At 44.7% G+C, this 12,247-nt stretch overlaps 1 protein-coding gene across 1 annotated transcript in view; it reads right to left on the bottom strand.

Moving 5' to 3' along the window:
• Bmpr1a (bone morphogenetic protein receptor type 1A) overlaps positions 1-988 on the bottom strand; it is a 94,098-nt gene extending 93,110 nt beyond the window's left edge. Inside the window, exon 1 of the mRNA XM_028789098.1 lies at positions 911-988. The gene's annotated coding sequence lies outside the window, so the exon portion shown is untranslated. The remainder of the gene's footprint in view (positions 1-910) is intronic.
• Between the last annotated feature and the right edge of the window lie 11,259 nt (positions 989-12,247).

Below are 12,247 nucleotides of genomic sequence, written 5' to 3'. Positions count from 1 at the left end.
CTAGAAAACGCTTCTAAGTCTTTGCACAATTTGCTTTTGTAAGAAGGCCATACTCTTGAATACGACGTCCCTGAGTCCAATCCCAGCTCACTTATCTAAGTTATTTAACCTCTACGTCTCGGTTTCCTCTTCTAAGCAACAAAGAATACAATAACCAGGGTTATCTTAAGAAGTAAATGACGTGACACGGGTGCTAAGTTCGTATCATGTACTCCGAACAGTTTGTAAGCCGTTTAAAAGAGAAACCCTGCAGCCCTTTAACCAACTGAAAAAGATCGACACCACGACGGAGTCTTACAAGTCACAAAATGCCAGGCACGACTAACACACGGCGTTATTATTTTTCTTCCCTGACGCGTTGTGGGGGAGGGGGTTGTTATTTTTTTCTTTACTTTGCCAAATATTTCCGCTAGGAGTCTTGAAGGGGAGGGAGATGTACGCGTAACCTAGCACAAAGTTTTCTGAAATCGAAGTGCAGAATCACAACAGACATGGCAGCGGAGGCCGCGCAGAACAACAGGTGAACCAACTCGGAGGGACAGAGGGAGAAACCCGGCGCCTTCCCGCAGCCAAGTTGGAGGGCGGGCCAAGCAGTTCGTCCGGCCTCCATCCCCGCACTAAACACGTTTCGTTCTCGTTTCCTAACAGGGTCCCGAGACCCAGCCCCAGTATCAGCCGCGCAGCTCCGGAGCGGGAGCAGAGCGCCCGTTCCCATTTAAGGATTCCAGAAGCGTCCCCGGAGTGGTGCGAATGCGAACAAAAGGGCAAGCGCGGGCGGGCCGGGCCGCGGGGCCGGGGTCTCCCACAGGCCCCGCTGAGGCGCGTCGCGGCCTCCCCTGCGCGGCCACCGTCGCCCCAAACTTCGCCGGCCTCCCGCGGCGCACCCGCACTCCGCGACCCGCCAACTCACCGGGATCCCGAGAAACTCATCCTCCAGCGCTCGGCGCAGGCGGGCACGTACAGCCGCGGGGCGGCGGGGCCCGGCTCGGCCTCCGCCCTCGGCGTGCAGCGGCCCGGGCCCGGTCGCCCCTCGCGCGGCCGTACAGTCCTCGTCTCGCGCGGGCCGACGCGCGGGAGCTCGAGCCTCCCTCCCCGCCCTTCCCTCCGCCCTCCTCCTCCGCGCGGCCGGCAAGCAGATTCCAATCTCTGCCGCCTCAGCCGCGGCGGACGCTCGCTCGCGGGGGGAGGGGCGGCGCGTGGGGGAGGGGCGGCCCGGGCGAGCAAGAGGCGCCGGCGCGCGCGCACTGGGAAGGGCCCGCCAGCTCTGCGCGCACCCGCCCCGGGGCGCCGGCCCCGCCCCGGACACGAACCGAGCCGAGAGCTCGGCGGAAGTGCCCGAAGGGCCCGTGGAGCTCGGCGCCCCTCTGCCGGGAAGGAGGGCCGGCCGCCGGCACCGGGGCGCCAGGTTGCCGAAGGAAGGGGGGCCACCCCTCAGTGCACACTGCCGCCGCACGCGTGACGGAGGGGCGGCTGGGGCAAGACTGCATGAAGTAGACGATGCGGGCACACCCCTTCTAGAGCCGGAGCTCGCGCTGCACGTGAGAAGCGGCCGGGATGCTCCGAAGGCACCGAGTCTCCATGGCGCGGGATCGGTTGCCGGTTTCGTAGTTGTGGTTGCAAAGAAAAATGTAGGCACACTGTAGTCATTACTTACCCCCCTCCCGTTGTCCACCCCCACCCCGGTTCTCTCTGGCTCAAGCCTGCCGGGAAGAACCTGGAGGTGCACGCGTTCTCGGGGTCACGTAGCGAAAGCCTCGTTTCGGCCGGGAGGCCAGGCTGCTGGGGTTGCTGTGATCCGCGAGCCCGCGAATTCCTCGGGCGTAAGATAAGGAGCGGCGGGAGCCGGCTGAACTGAAGTCAGCGGACTATAAATACGACTCTCAATCCACCTTTGGCTCAGCTGAGTGACCTCGGATACCCTCCCGAGTCTCATTCCATCCTTTTAGAAAATGCAAATAGATGTCACTATCTCTTTTCTTCCTTTCCCCTCTCATTCTCCGTGCAAAATGCCGTTAAAAGTATTCAGTGACCTGTGGATGAAGAAAGGAAAGATAATCCCCTTTTAAACCAGTCGTTAGATACCTAACTTCTTCTGTAAGTATTTCAACAAATATATCGGGTTCGTTCAGCTAATTCACTTTTCTGAGAAGACTTTAGATCTCTTGGGAAATCGTTTAAAATAGACAGAAGAAAGAGAAAGAAGAGAATGTACCAGGCACTTTATACTTGTGTATTTATTTATACACATTCTGGCCTGGAGGATAAAAGGAAAACAATTAAATTCCTTTATATTCTAGTTTTAACTAACTGTTCTTCGTGCCTCTTTTCTCCTCTGTCCACTTTTGCCTTTAGAAACATCAGTGCCTCCATTATCTTCCGTTACATTTGAGTTATATTCTCTCATCTTTGTTTTTTTGTTTTTTGTTTTTTGTTTTTTGAGCTCTTGGGCAGTCTCGGTCTCCAGTCATTGTAATATTCTCACTGCACCAAAGATATATTGTAGTATCAGAGGTTTCTTGCATCCACTAAAGATGGCCACTTTTCTTTCCAGATGTTTCTACATACCACCCCTCTTGAATTTGAAGGGAAAGAGCAGACCTTTTGTTCCGAGAGATTTGAATCAAAAGTCTTAGGCCTACCTGTGTGTTGTGACAGAGAAAACCACAGCAAGTGGACCTAGTATGACTTCTGCATCCTAATTTGATCTGCAGGCTAGAAATCAGCCTGTGAAATAGACAAGAATCTCAAGTTGGAGCTTTAGTGTACCAAGTCTGGAATGCACACACTGGTATTGCCTCATTTGAGCTACATGCTATTGAAATGAGAGCAAAGTGGATGCATGGGGTTTTAATTCATAGCTTTGCTTCTTTACAGAAAGATCCTTTTCAAATATTTGGGACTGTAGCTTGGTTTTCTCATGTTCTCCTTAAATCAACTCATCTAGTACCCAGACTTAACTCCTTAGCACATCACAGCCCACAGCCTGCCAACAGTCAAGTGAGCTGGGCCAGGACATGGTTTGCTTTTTGGCTCCTGGCATGTATAAGCATGCCAGCCTGTTTCTCCGGTTTGCCTGCCCACTAAATGAACAGAGCCAGAAGCCCAAGGAGACATCTGGACACGTATGGTTTGGCCCCCAAAGTCAAAGGCAACACTTGAAAGTCCAATTTAACCTTCTGTAATGCCATAGAATTCCTTTAAGTAGGTTAATAGAAGGGACTAGAAATGAGCCTTTTTCCTCTGGGCAGTTAGTTTTATCACAGGTTCTAAAACTGGCAGTTGTTGCCTGAGCAAACCAGGAAGCATTCCCTCCTGATAGCTCCCGGCTCCTCTACAACACTTTTTGTTTGTTTGTTTTATTTTTTTGAGACAGGATTTCTCTGTGTAGCTCTGGCTGTCCAGGAACTTGCTCTGTAGACCAGGCTGGCCTCAAACAGAGATCTGTCTCTGCCTCCCAAGTGCTGGAGCTAAAGGCGTTTGCCATCACACCAGGCTTCAGAACACTTTTTCTAATCACCTATTCTATATTAATACTCCAGATACTTGTTTTCTTTATGTTGCTTTTTATCTGAAATTACTTATTTTATGAACCAAACCCCTCTGCCCTTTAGGGTATAAACTCCAGGAGAAGACTGGCCAGCATGTTCTCACTCTCCTCAGACCTTAGTGCCTGGCTTCCAGTGTTACTTGTTAACTCCTCGGTCCTTGGTGTTTGTTAAGTGAGTGAGATAGATAAGCATGGACTTCCTCTGAGCACTTCTGAACCTTGTCACCAGGACCCTTTCAGTGTTAGAAGGTGGCATGACAGTGAAAAGGGTGAGGATCGGCTAGGGAAACTGGGGATTACATCATCTCTAGTGAAATAGGGACTTCTGCCTTCAGGGATCCAAGTTCAATAGATTAATCCGAGTTAATCCGCCCCAAGTCATTTTCCTGTTGTAAAGATTTTACGAGGCAAAAGGCAGCAGTAAGTCATTGTGGGTCTAGAGATAAGAGCTCAGTAAAGCCCAATGGAGGGATGCCCTTGGTAAGTGACACTTAGGTTTGTTACAACCCCAGTATTAAATGGATAAATGTGTTATGGGGATCTGAGGGGACACATGCAATTTTCAGCCTGGACACTACCATATCATTTTATTAATGATACTCTACCATAGTTTACATATAGTATTTTTATTTCTCTTATTTATTTATATATTCTTTTTTTTTTTTTTTTTTTTTGGTTTTTCGAGACAGGGTTTCTCTGAGTAGCCCTGGCTGTCCTGGAACTCACTCTGTAGACCAGGCTAGCCTCGAACTCTCGAACTCAGAAATCCGCCTGCCTCTGCCTCCCAAGTGCTGGGATTAAAGGCGTGCGCCACCACCGCCCGGCTTATTTATATATTCTTATAAACAGCTTTCTCCATGTTAATTTGGCTTTGCTTCAGAGACATTTCCTGGGGCAATCGCTGCAAAGCAGCACCTCTTAGTCTGTGCTCCCTGTCCCTCCTCACCTTGGCATCCAGTCCCTTCCTAGGTCATGTGGCAGAGAAGATTCCCAGAATTTCTGTCTCAAGCCCACGCCTGACTCTTGTTGAGCATCCCTCTTCTCTGTACACTTGGGGAGCCCTGATCTTGACCCTTTTCTAGAAATTGACCCACAGCCCTTTTATGTACCATTGTATGTTTGGTTTTTGGGGGTAGTACATATCTGGCACAACCTATAAGAAGAAACTTCCAGAATTGGTCCTCTCTTATCCCATGTAGGCTTCAGGCATTGAACTCCAATTGTCAAATTTGGCAGCAGATCCCTTCACCTACTGAGCCATGTATTTATTTATTTATTTATTTATTATTTTTGAGACAAGATCTGGTACTCCAAGTAGGCCTGGAACTCACTGGAAGAAGATGACCTTGAACCTCTGACCTCCTGCTACCACTTCCTGAGTGTTGGGATTTGCAGGCTGTGCCACATTACTGGGTTAATATCAGTGCTGGGACCCTATCCCAGGGTTACCTGCCTGCCAGACACTGTACCTGTTAAACTGCATCCCTAACCTCAGCCCTTTTATATTTAAATCCTGCACTGTCAGCCTGCCTAGGCTGTAAGTTTCTCTGTTGTCAAGACTCATCGGGCCCTAGGAGTCGATTGGCCACCCTGTGACTCTGGCTCTTTACTTGTACACTCTGTGTTCCCAACTGTTCTGCCCATCTTATCAGGAGTACTTTCCCTGTTTCCTGCAGCTGGGTATCCTGATGCCAACTGTTCTCCTAGACTACCACCTGTTGTTAGCTCACTTCTCTGGTTATCAGGAGCTGCCTATGGCACTGCATTTCCTCCTAACCTGCTCCCACTCAGCCCAGCACACATTCTTCCCCATCCTGCTATATAGTCACTGCCCTACGTTCCCTGCACTGTGGGCGGTAAGTCAATGATCTATTACACTAGAATTTTCAACCAGAAAAAAACACATAATATATATGTCTAATGTCATAAAATGTTATATAGAAAAATACATATGTATATATGTACTGGATATCTATGAATAATTTTTACCTCATAAAAATATCCTAGCTTGCAGCCAGATGATGGTGGTACATGCCTTTAATCCCAGCATTCAGAAGGCAGAGCCAGGCAGACCTCTTGAGTTCGAGGCCAGCCAGGGCTACAGAAAGAAACTCTGCTTGAAAAACAAAATAATAACAGTAATGATAATAATAATAAATGCTGACTGGAGGATAGGTCAGGTACTTCTTTGCATATACAAGGATGTAGGTTCAATCCCCGCAAAAAGAAAACTAGAGAAGAAAAGAATCCAAAAGTAGCATATATTTGAAAAAGCCCCTAGATCTACTTTTTTCAAAAGTATGTATGTGAGGGACTGGAGAGATGACTGAGTGATTAATAATACTGTGTACTCTTCTTGGACAGAACCCAAAAATTCACTTTCCAGCACTCACACTGGGTAGCTAACAACAGCCTGCAATTCCAGCTCCAGCTGACATCTGGCTTCCACAGGCACCTGCACATACGTGAATGTACCCTCAGACACACACGTACATACACATGATTAAAATGTTTTTGTAAAGTGTGTGTGTGGTTATGACTAATCCTATTTGTCAGCTTGGTGGTATTTGGAATCATGGAAGCTGGACATGGTCCACCTTTAGTCCCAGCACTGGGAAGGCAGAGGCAGGCAGATGTATTGAGGTCAATGCCAGATCCAGGATAGCCAGTGCTACATGAGGAGACCCAGTCTTTTGAATGAAAGAAAGAAATACTGTGGAAACAGACCTGTGGGCTTATTGAGGTAGAAATACCCACTCTAAACATAGTCCACCCCATTCCAAGAGCTAAAGCCCTGGACTGAATAAAAAAGAAGAAGTGAACTGTGTACCAGCATTCATCTCTCTCTGATCCTCCTCTCTGAACACAGGGTGACCAGCTCCCTCAAGCTCCTGCCACCACCATGGCCTGTACCCTGGGCCTATGAGTCAAAACAAACCCTCAAATTACGTTTGTGAGGTGTTTGTCACAACAAATAGAAAAGTAACGTGTGTGTGTGTGTGTGTGTGTGTGTGTGTGTGTGTGTACATACACACACACATAAATCAAAGGCCCACATCCCATTTACTTTCTGTTAAACACTGGTTTTTCCCTTGAGGTTGCCAGTCCAGAAATCCCAGCATCTGGAACTGGGTTTGATTACCCGATGAGTGGCCAGTAGGAGCAGGGTGAGGTGTCACAATAATGATGCAGGTAAAGATGTATTGATAGAATCCTTGACCATGAGTCTGGAGACATGGGCAGTCTCAACTGACTCCTGAATTCGGGCTATGGTTTTATCAGGCTCTACTATTAGATATGGTCTCGCCAGTGTAACCAGGCATGCTAGTTTATCCACCAGATGTGGTGACCGTTACTAAGGAACTGTCTCAGTCACAGGAACTGTGGTACTCCACTCTATTCCTACTAAAATCCGATGCTGTTTTGTTATGTTTTCTGTAATCAAAATGGAATGAGCTATGTGACGCCAGGCCCTTATCCTTGGTTTCTAGCACACTTCTTGGCATACTGAGTAGGTAATAAATATTTATTAAGCAGTAACTGTATGACAGAATAGTTTAGGCATCATAGATGCCCCTGTCCTCCAATGATGTAACTTTCACTGAAGTCTTAATAGCTCACTCTGACAGTTAAATGAGGCTCCGTTTGCTTTTGAAAACAAAAGTGAAAACTTTCTCACTTCTTTCAGAGCAGCATAATCCTGTGTTTATCTAGTAACCAACACCTGCATTCTTCTAAAACGCAGATTATTTTTATTTGGTTTGCTATGCATCTTACAGCCTGTCTTCCTCACTGTATACCTGAACTGTACTCGCTCTCCTCCTAAGAGGTTGTCCTCTCAGTTAATCATGCCATTCTCTCTAGGTTTCTTCTGGTGAAACACCGGAGGTTATTCCTGTAGAAACCACTACACTGTGACAACAAACTGTTGGACTTTTCTCCAAAAAAGATCATGTACCCTATGTGTGAGCGCATGCTTCTCAGCCTCATGGCTTAGGAAGAGAAAACTGAGGGTATCAAAATATACAAGGTGTCAGTCTTTACCCCTGCTAATTCATTGCTTTCAAAAGTCCAGCTTGAGGAGGGAAATAGTCACAGACTTCTCAAATCAACTATGCTCTTCTCCTTCTTGTCTCTCCCAACACACACACACACACACACACACACACACACACACACACACACACAAACAACCATTGTGTCTATAGCGATTTGCTGATCACCAGAGCTGTTAGGTTACCACTATTCAAACACTACTTTTTGTGACTGGTATTATCCAGAGTTCATTTGTTTGTTCTTTCTTTTTCTTCATTCCTTCCGTTTTTCTTTCTTTCTTTCTGTCTTTCTTTTGGGGAGTGGAGTAGGGGCACAGTTTTGACACAGGATTTCTATGTGTAACCCTGGCTGTCCTGGAACTCAATTTGTAAACCAGGCAGGCCTTGAATCCAGAGATCTGCCTGTCTTTGCCTCTGAGTGTGAGATTAAAGGCATGCACAGAGTGGTTTTTTCAACATCTGCACATGTACCAAACACCATGAAAGTACTATTCCAGACATCATCAGAGAGCCTAATCCGTGTGTGTGTGTGTGTGTGTGTGTGTGTACATGTGTGCTTTGCTGGAGATCAAAGTCAAGGCTTTCTACACCTATTACATAGTTCAAGCAAGAAGAATGTGAAGAGAGAACCTCAAAAGCTCCAAACAAAATGATAACGAGATTGGAATTCGGACTGTCCAAATTTGATAAGTACATGTTGTAGACTTTTTTGAGCTATTATACAACATAAACATGTACAGCTATTGTGTGTTAATCAAAGAAGGTTTTTAAGAAATGAATTTTTATTGTTGAATACTATGTACCTTTTAGAGCAGTTGAGAAGATGTACTTAAGCATTTAATCCTTTGTTACAAAATGTGTGTGTGTGTGTGTGTAGAAAGAACATAGGGGCAGAGTATCGGGAATGCTCTGAGTGAAGGTCTGATGAAGCTAGTATTTCTTCAATAAGCTTTACCACCATACTATGGGCAATAACACTTTTATAACCTGAAACCTGGGAGCTAGAGCAGTGGGTAACTCAGTGTACAGGCCTTGCTAGCATATGCAAAGCCCTAAGTTAATTTTCATGAGAAAAATTAAAACAGCTGGTTATGATTCAGGTATGGTGATGTATACTTCTAATCTCAGAAGGTGGGAGGTGAAGGTGACCAGAAGTTCAAGGTCATCCTCAGATACATATGGAATCCCACCAGTCCATGGAGAACTACATGAAACTCTGTTCAAAAGAACAAAGTAGGGGCTAGAGAGATGGCTCAGCAGTTAAGAGCACATGATGCTCTTTCTGAGTAGGTGAGTTCAGTTCCCAGAACCCACATGGCAGTTCACAACCATTCATAACCTAGTTCTAGGAGATCTGACACCCTCTTCTGACCTCCTAGAGCAGCAGGAATGCATGGGATACGCACACGTATGCAGGCAAAATGCTCATATACATAAAATAAGTCTTTTCTCAAGATGTTTAAAGAGCAAAATAAAATAGTAATAATAAACAACTAATCAGTTTGTTAAAAAAAAACTGAGGAAGAAACAAAAATGACAAGCTTCATTTTTGTCATAATAAAATTAGAATCCCATATAAGATATGTAACTGAAGCTTTCATGTTTTTGATTGGAATGTTTTTCTTCATAACAAAAGTTACTCTTTTGTGCTGTCAGTAGTAACAAAAATATTGGTTATAAAATACGCTATTTTAGATTTTAAAAAACTGAGAAATAAAACATTTCCAATTAAACTACATCAACAAGTGGGAGATATAGTGGTTTTAAAAGGTTTTCTAAAACACGTCTACAAATTGATGAAATGTGTTTTAATGAATCAAGGAAGACAAAATAACAACGTACAGGCAAACAGGTTGTCTAGGTTTTTAATGTATAATCACATTTGTTTAGCACAATCCCTAAGTAGCCACGGTATGAATGTTGAATTTCAAAAAAAAAAAAAAAAGCAAAGCAGTACATTTGACTACATATAAACATATAAAACAAACAAAAGTGAGTAACTTATGATTCAGTCATATAAAGTTTAGAAGAAATACCACCATCGAGTCACATGTTTGGATTATATTGCAAATAAAAAATTAACTTTTGGCAGTTGCTTACACCATCAAATGTGTGATGACAAGGAAAAGATGAATTTTGGACATTAACACAGTTTTTATCTTTGGAGACGCTGCATGAGGCAATCCCAGAATCTCAGTCTCGCTGCAGAAGAATGACTACTTCTCTCCCGGAAGCTGAACAATAGTGCTTGTTGCTTATGGGGCCATCAGGAAAAGCCAGCTGCGGATTTCGTTCTAGTACCATTAATTGCTTCCGCTGTATATAAAATTGAAAGAATTGGGTGCTTTAGTGCGGAAAAAGGATATCCTGCTACACAGCTCCTATTTCCTCACAAAGGCTATCACTGAGCTCTTTGCCCTTAATTCGAATGCATTGGATTATCCTGTGATGAAAGACCAAAAGGCTTTTCATTTTTACAGTCTCTTATCTCCTACTTATTTGGCACCTCTCTGGAGATGCCTGCCTGCTCTTCTTCCAAGCCTGGCTAATTGCTAGGATGTCAGGACGTAGCTAATGACTGACTTCCTTCTCAGACTAATTCTGAGCTCCTCTCCATTTTTATCATGGAGTGTCATTTCTCATTGTTGGTTTAAAACAATAATTAATAATAAAGAAGACAGTGAATTCTGTCACTGTTCGAAATGACAGATATTATACATTTTCAATGCTAGTTTGTATTCCCTGCCCACTGTATACTTTAAGACCACTAAGTGTTTTTATAAATTCCACTATGTATAATTGTCCAGTCACCATGATAGCCACTTGACCTGCATGTGTATGAGTGCGTGACTTATAAACTGGTTATAGTAGTCAGGTCTGTTGGCACAAGCCTTGTGAACCCTAGTACTCAAAATGTTCTGTGGGCATGGATCACCGGGGCAAGCCTTAGCCTAACATACCAAGTACCATGAAAGCCAAGGTAAAGTTCAAGGCCTACTTGGGCAGCTTAAAAGTGCCAGTCTCAAAGTTGAGGATGGAGGTGTGGGTTAATAACTCAGTGGTCTGAAGCCCTGGGCTCAATCCCCAGTGCCGTCAAAAATAAGCATTTTTTAAAAGTAAATAAAACAAAAAAATAATCTTATCAATTTAACCTTACCTGCTCATATTTTCACCTTCTCTGTAGCCACATTCAATGTTGGATCAATCAACGTAAGATCAGTGACTGCCAAAGCAGACAACATAGAGTGGACATTTCCATTTTCACTGACATGTCTACTAGCCAGTGTTCCCTCAGAAGCTCGTACCTATCAGGCAAGCAGGAGCTTCAGCAGCTCTGATCCAGCCCTAGGGTTTTCCTATAGTTTACTCAGACAGCGTCTGATTAAGTGCTGGCAATGGAGGGTACTACTCAGCAGACATCATGCACATGATATCTGAAGGCTGGAGAGATGGCTCTGGTTAAGAGCATAAACTGCTATTCCAGGGGACCTGAGTTCAGTTCCTAGCACTCACATATCACTCCAGCTTCATGGGATCCAGCATTTCTTCTGGCCTCTGTGGGCACTCACATGGATGTGTTCAGAAACACATGTAAATAAAAAAGTAAATCTTGGGCTGGTGAGATGACTCAGCAGTTAAGAGCATAGACTCTTCTTCCAGAGAACCCAGGTTCAATTCCCATCACCAACACGGCAAACTCATGGCAGCTTGGAGTCTCTAACTCCAAGATCTGACACCCTCACACAGACACACATGAGGCAAAGCACCAATGCACATGAAATAAAAATAAAGTTTTTATTTAAAAGATAAATTCTAAAGAAAGTCTGATTTCAATTTACATGAAATGTTTTTTTAACCACAATAAACTGTAAGAAATGGGGGGCTGGTGAGATGCCTCAGCGGTTAAGAGCACTGACTGCTCTTCCAGAGGTCCTGAGTTCAAATCCCAGCAACCACATGGTGGCTTACACCCATCTGTAATGAGATCTTATGGGGTGTCTGAAGACAGCTACAGTGTACTTACATATAATAAGTAAAAATAAACCTTTGGGCCAGAGCAAGAAGGGCTGGAGCAAGAGGGAGAAGGCAAGGGGAAAAAAAACTGTAAGAAATGTTAGCCACACCAGGCGGTGGTGGCGCACGCCTTTAATCCCAGCACTTGGGAGGCAGAGGCAGGTGGATTTCTGAGTTTGAGGCCAGCTTGGTCTACAGAGTGAGTTCCAGGACAGCCAGGGCTACACAGAGAAACCCTGAAAACACAGAAAAACCAAAAAAAAAAAAAAAAAAAAAAGAAATGTTAGCCACATTCCTTTGATAATACAAAATTGGCCAAAATGCTAAATAGTGGTTGTTTTGGGCAGGAGACTATGGTCACTTTTTCTTCTTTCTACTTACACATGCTTTTAAGACTTTACTTAATAAACACATACTTCTTAATTAGCAAAAATGAACTTACCAAACCCCATTTGTTTTCTTTTATTGCCAATTTCAGATCAAGGTGATTTTATTGAGCACCTGTCTCTCAGAAGAATAAGTCATTCTGAACCCCTGCTTCCCCTAAACCACTGCAAGGTGCCACTTTCCCATTGAGAGTGCTACCGCTTCACCAGCCCTGGCACAGATGACATCCAGCATCCTGGATGCC

Source organism: Grammomys surdaster, unplaced genomic scaffold (genome assembly GCF_004785775.1).
Source record: "Grammomys surdaster isolate TR1022 unplaced genomic scaffold, NIH_TR_1.0 125789, whole genome shotgun sequence".
NCBI classification, from domain to species: domain Eukaryota; kingdom Metazoa; phylum Chordata; class Mammalia; order Rodentia; family Muridae; genus Grammomys; species Grammomys surdaster.
Note: the sequence above shows the minus strand (reverse complement) of the source record. Positions and strands in the feature narration are given on the sequence as shown.